The sequence below is a fragment of the Elephantulus edwardii genome, unplaced genomic scaffold (assembly GCF_000299155.1).
Source record: "Elephantulus edwardii isolate Elephantulus edwardi_28Jun2011 unplaced genomic scaffold, EleEdw1.0 scaffold00105, whole genome shotgun sequence".
Classification (NCBI taxonomy): domain Eukaryota; kingdom Metazoa; phylum Chordata; class Mammalia; order Macroscelidea; family Macroscelididae; genus Elephantulus; species Elephantulus edwardii.
Genome location: NW_006399855.1, coordinates 8473027 through 8480051, shown reverse-complemented (window position 1 = coordinate 8480051; position 7025 = coordinate 8473027).

Here is a 7025-nt window from a genome sequence, read left to right as displayed (position 1 = left end):
TTTTTTTTTTTTTGCTTTCTTTTATGTATACATGAGGAGATGAAAAATGCCATGGGTTGGGTCACATGCACGTCAAACTTACATCTTTACTTTTGAGTACTTTAAAGAGGTTATTGCCTGCAGATATGCCCAATACAAGAAATCATTCTATTTCTTTGATGCTACTTCTATGGATGCTGGTGGATATTTGTTACATTTTCAACAGCTGAGTTAATTATGATGGGGTGGGTGGGTGGGTCAAACAGAGCTTTAGATTTGGCTTTTCCTGTGATAGTTTTACTATCGTCAAGTTCTTAGCCTTAACAATTTGAGTACATTTACATACTGTCAATATAGAGAAGTCAAGTATAAGATAATATTTGGTAAGAATGGAATTAAAACAAAGGAAGTCACTTGATCTTAGTTGTTTTTTAGCTAAAAGGAGTTAGTTCCTAGAAAGAAAAAAAAAGACATGATGGGAAAGGTAGAGGATCTGGGAGAGAGAAGACCCTCATCAAAGTGGATGGACATAGTGCCTGTAACAATGGATTTGGACATATCAGAGGTCTTAAGGATGGGACAGAACAGGGCGAAGTTCCAATATATTATTAATAGGGTCGTTGTGAGTTGTAGTCGACTTGGTAGCAGCTAACAACCACAGTGTGGGCTCCTGTGGCCTAGTTGTAAGACACTGTGCTGCCACTTCAAAGGCACAGAAATCGTATCCACCAGCTTCTCCGCAGGAGCAGGATGGGCAATCTCCTGTGTGATTTACTGTCTCTGAAAACCTGCGAGAGGACAGCTATGATTCAGAACTGACTTGACGGGACACAACAGCATACAAAAGTTCTGCTGTTCTTTAGGGATAGACTTGCCAAGGTCTATCATTGGATGCCCTGACATGCTTAGTCAAGATTCCATCTACGCTATTGATCCTTCTCATTGATGCCTCATCAGTCAACCAATCTGATCCTATTCACCAACTAAATATAATACATTTGGATAAGTTTGTGTCTATTAGAATCACCTGATTCCTTTAAGTTACAGATTCCCTTGGAGATTTCATTCTGTTGCACTCAAATCTGACCATATTTACAGTCACATGGATACCACCCTAACTGCCCATTTTCTATTGCTAAATAAATTCTGAAAGGATCACAGTACAAATTCTCTGTGGATTTGTCAGTGAACCAAATTTCCCAAAGGTGACACACCTTGAATACCTTAGTACTACTAGTTGTTCCGTATTGAAATAATTCCTAAGAATAATGTAATTAATATCTTAAACTTTATATTATTCTTTATTTTTTCTTTTATTAATTTTAATGAACATTTACAGAAATTTTTAATTTCCATTCATTCATTGTTGCCTTTTTCTCCCCGCCCACCCCTTCCCTCCAGTTCACTCCTCTCTCTGAAAAGTAAAAGAAAAATTCCTTCACTGGTATACAATCTCCCCCCAACCCCCCAATACCCTTCACCTATGCAACCTTCACTCTGGACTCCCCTTCACTATGCAACCTTCACTCTGGACTCCCATCATCACCATAATACCCAATCATATATCATTGTTAAACTGTTCTCTCCCTCATCTGTTTCAATGCAGTATACAAAATTTATCCAATTTTTCTCAGACCCTGGAGGACATTATGTTGAGTGAAATATCTCGGTCAAAAAAGGAAAAATACTGCATAGTGCCACTGTTATAGAACAGGACTGACATCAGGGTTGGGGTGAAACTGAGAAAAATTGGATATTCTTTATTTTAAAAGACATTAACAAATTGTCATGACAAAAGGCTAAAGGCATTTATAAAACAGAATAGCATTTTAAGCAAAATTAGATTTGTCTGTATTAGTATAGTGAATATTGGCAATAAGGTACAAGTGTGATCCATTATAATTCTCTACTTTTCTTACTAGAGAGTTGTGTTGCCAACACAAAGGTAGGAAGTTCAAATCCAAGACTACTCTTTCGGAGAAAGATGGACAATCTCCTCCAGTGGGATTTATATCCTTGAAAAACCTGCTGGAGAGTCAGCTCTGAGTTCATTCCAATTTGATGACAATGAATAGTAGTAGTAGTAGTAGGATATCTTTAAAAATAATTTATATAAGAATTGTCATCTGCCATAGAAGAGGAAAGAGACTTCCCCTAATCCGGTGAAATAGAAGACACATTTTGGGACAGTAGCAGCCGCCATGGTTGAACTGGAGAATTAACTGTCATCTGTGAACTATCGGATTTTGAACCCACCGAAGCAATAAGAGTGGTGTTGAGATGAACAAAAGGAGGAATAGGAGCGTGGGGGGACATGTCTGACCTCATGGGAATTGGTTTTGTGTTACTGATGCTGTGGACAGTTTCTTTCTGTGAAGTTGATAAAGAAGATAAAAAGAAAGGGAGCTCTGGTGGCCTAGTGGCAGGAAGGTGCACTGCAATCCCAGAGGCACATGGTTCGAATCCACCAGATGCTCTGCTGGAGAAGGAAGAACAACCTCCTCCTGGACCAGTCAGATCTCTGTTGCAGCAGTACCAGATAAGCAAGACAAACATGAAATTAAGGAACAGCATAATGAAAGTTCTGGAATTAAGCTGGCTTCAGAGATTCCCTTATCCTAGTCATTGTTGTTAAATGTTGTGGAGCTGATGTGTCCTTTTCTGCACCATCTTCATGGTCTCGGCCATGCATGCACAGGCCCATTGTGGCAGTCACTGTGTCAGTCTATATTTGTGAGTGAGTGTGTGGCCCCCCCCTTTGTTGTGTACGGTCAAATTGGATCGATCCAACTGGCACAAGGGGAGATTGGCCCTCCTTCTCCAGCAGAGCATCTGGAGGATTCAAACCAGCCTTCAGGATTGAAGCACAGTTTCTTGCCACGAGGCCACCAGAACTCCCTGTAGCCCATATTTTTTCAAGGTCTTCCTTTCTTTCACTGACTTTTTCACTTTTCTCAGCATGATATATCTCTCTAAGAACTGTTCCCTCTTGAAAATATACCCAAAATAAAGGCTACTGTAGTAAAATTTTACTTTTTTGTGTTTTTTTGTTTTAAAATTATTTTATATTTTTGTAACTTTTATTTTCTTTTTTTAAAATAATTTTAATGAGCATTTACAGAGATTTTGGATTTCCATTCATTCATTGCTGCACTTCTCTTCCCCCCCACCCCCCGGCCCACCCCTCCCCCATTTCGCTCCTCTCTTTCAAAAGTAAAAGAAACACTCCTTCCCTGGGACAGAATCCCCCCGCACCCCTCCCACCGTCCCAAGTACATTCCACTGTGCAACCTTAACTGTGGACTCTTGTGATAACCATAACATCCTATCATACATCACTTTTAAATTATTCACTCCCAGATAATTTAAGTTTCATTTTTATATTTCTTTCTATTATAAGTAAAAATGCCTTTTAATTTTAAAAAGTAGACAAAATCCCCCCTTTTGCACATATTCAACCCATGCTTTTTTTAAATGGTATTATCATTTAGTATAATTGTGAACAACATAAATAAATAAATATGACTGTACTTAAAATGTAACTCACCAAGTGCCATAAAATCGCAACTGGCCCCTAGTTGAGTCTCCAGCAGTTTTCCAAGGCTGTAAATTGTACAAATGATTATTCATTCACCTTTCTCCCAGGAGCTGCTTGTGGATTTGAACCACCAGAGCAGCATGACGTCTGAATTAGCTGCACAACTTCCTGTGGGCTAGGCCAGCAGAGCTCCTCCTAAAGTAACCTCATTACTTAGGAGGTAAATAGTCCTGCCTCTAATTTCTATAAAAATTGGTTATCTGACTTTTTTTAAAAAATGCACAGCTTTTCCATTTGGTATTTGAAAAATATTAACCTTGAAATGCTATTATTCAACATAAAGATAAGAAATAGATCCTTACAGGGAGCTCTGGTGGCTTACTGGTAAGAAGTTGTGCCACCAACACAAATGTATGCAGTTCAAATCCACCAGCTGCTCCTCAAGAAAAAGGTAGGCAAACTCCTCCTGTGCAGTTTCAGCCTCTGAAAATCTGCTGGAGGGTGAGCAGCCACAAGCTGGTTCTGACTCGATGGTACATCATAAAAACCTTATAATTATTGATGACATTATAAAAAATAGGAATTCCAGAACATTTTACTGGGCTAACACAGGACTGGTATTGTGAACCAAGAAACACTTATTTGAATAGAACTAGGGGATACTGCTTGATTTAAAATCAGAAAACAATATACCAGGATTGTATCCTTTCAGCAGGTTTGTTCAATGTGTATGCTGACCAAATAATCTGAGAATCTGGACTATATAAAGGACAGCTCAACATCAAGATTAGAGGAAGACTCATAAACTACCTCTGAGATGCAGATGACACCACTTTGCTTGTATAGAAAGCAAGAAAATAAACATTGCTTTAAGTATTTAATCATGAAAATAAAAATCCACAGCCTTCATTCTCCATTGCTGTTGTTGTGAGGTGCTATTGAGTTGAATATGACCCATCGTGACCCTATGAACAACAGACTCTGGATTGATACAGTAACTGGAGCAACAGAGGCTGGTGTGTTGGAATGGGTGAGGCTTGCTGGGGACAGCACAGGCTTCAGAGCTGCTGTAAATAGGGTCACAGACAACTTGATGACACATAGCAAAAACAACAACAACACTTGTAAGGTCCCATATAGACAGTTGCAACTCATAGTGACCTCATACATAACAGAATTAAACAGCCCAGTCCTATACCTCAGTGTTTGTTTATCTTGGAGCCCACTTCTACAACCACTGTGTCAGTCCTTCTCATTGCGTGTCTTCCCTTTTCTTTGCTAGTCTACTTGACCCAGCATGATGTCCTTCATGGGACTGATCCTTGTTAGAAGCATAATCAAAGTATGTGCAGTCAAGTCTTGCCATTTAGCTAAAGAGCATTCTGGCTGCACTACTTTCAAGCAGGTTTTCTTATTCTTCTGGAAGTCTAAGTACACTCAATATTCTTTGCCAACATCATAAAAATGCATCAATTCTTTGATCATCTTTACTAATTTTCCAGCTTTTACATGCATATGAAGCAACTGAAAATAGCATTGCTTATGTCATATGTACCTTAGTCCTCTCAAAGGACTATCTTTTTAATATTTTAAAGAGGTCTTTATCAATATCCTGATAGAGAAAAGACTGAAGTTGTCTAGTTTACTCAGATCCACCATCAACACCAAAGGAAGCAGCACTCAATAAATCTAATAATGACATATACTGGTAGGTCTATGAGTAAAACCCCAAACAGTAAGGATCATAAGAGACAAAATGGGATCAACCTTAGCCTATGGTATAAATAGACTGGCAAATATAGCCAGAAATGCACAATCAGGAGAGGACAAAATTGACAAATGGGACCTTTTATAAATCAATTTCCTGTTTACATCAAAAACTTCTCCCAGTAGAATGAAAAGAAAACCTACTGACTGGGGAAAAAACATTTGGTAATGCCATCTCAGTCAAGGTCTCATAATTGAAAGTTTACAGAATACTTCTGGGCCTCCACAAGAAAAAAAGACTAATAACTCAATTACAAAATAGGCAAGGGACATGGAAAGACTTTTCACAGAGGAAGACATTCAGATGGTCAACAGACACAGGAAGAAATGCTCAAAATCACTGGCAACAAAAGAGATGTAGATCAAAACTGCAACGAGATACCATCTCACCCCAGTAGCAGTGGTAGAGTTTAACAGGACAGCAAGCAATAAATATTGGAAAGGATGTGGAGAGATTGAAACTCTCATTCACTGTTAGTGGGATTGTAAAATGGTACAACCACAGCAGAAGGCAGTTTGGCATTTCCTCAAAAAGTTGAAGATAGGAATCCCATATAACCCAGCTATTCTGCTCTTGTAGTATGCCCCAAGGAAAACACAACTGAGACACAAATGAAGAGTTGTATACTCATGTTCATAGCAGCATTAATCACAATAGCAAAAAAAAGAGAGAAACAGCCAAAATGTCCATCAACAAAGGAATGGATTGAGAAATTGTGGCACATTCACATGATAGAATACTATGCTGCACTCAAGAGCAATGATTTTGAAAAATACTATATAACATGAGAGAGGTTGGAGAGCATTATGCTGAATGAACTAATTCAATCTTATAAGGACAAATACTGCAAAAACCATTATTGTAAAAACAGAAGGATTTCTAGTAAGACATATACAAAAATCCAAAGGGGAAAGGAAAGTGTTGCGGGGTTCAGGTTGGGGTGGGGGCATATCTTGAGGGCACAGAGTTATGTGGGCAGAGTGAAAAGTTGCAGAAATTAGGAAAGATCCAGTGGGGACCTGAAAAGGTGCAATAATGATCATGGATCAATGATGGTTAAGTTTATAAAACTATGGAAATGATACTATGAAACACAATGTTAATAGAGGAATGGGTAAAGTACAATGTATACAAACAAAGCACATGCTAAAAGAGTTTTGTATGCAAACCAATATAAAATAAAAATAGTTTTTAAATAAAAATACTACAAAAATATTGTGGGGGGGAAATCATCACAACTGGACCAATAAATAATATCATGATAAAGAGAGAAAAGATTGAAATTGTCAAGTTTACTCAGATCCATGATCAACACCAATGGAAGCAGCACTCAAGAAATCAAATTACAGTGGCAAGAAGCTGCACAGCAATCCCAGAGATATGCAGTTTGAATCCACCAGATGCTCTGTTGAAGGAGGGACAATCTCCTCCTATACCAATCAGATCCGATTTGATGGTACACACACAAAAATAATAATTAAAAAAATTTAAAAAAAAGAAGAAAAGAAATCAGATGATATATCACACTGGGAGAATCTCCTAGGGGGGAAAAAAACTCTTCTTTTTCTGTAGCAAATATGCTTCATTTAAAATTCACACTTTGGTAAAAGTGGGAAGGGGCACAATTGGCATCAGCCAAATGATTTCTGTAAAAAATATTCAAAAGTCCTTTGAGAGCTAAGGTGCTGTTGTTGTTATGTGCCATCGAGTCGTTTCCGACTCATAGCGACCCTATGCACA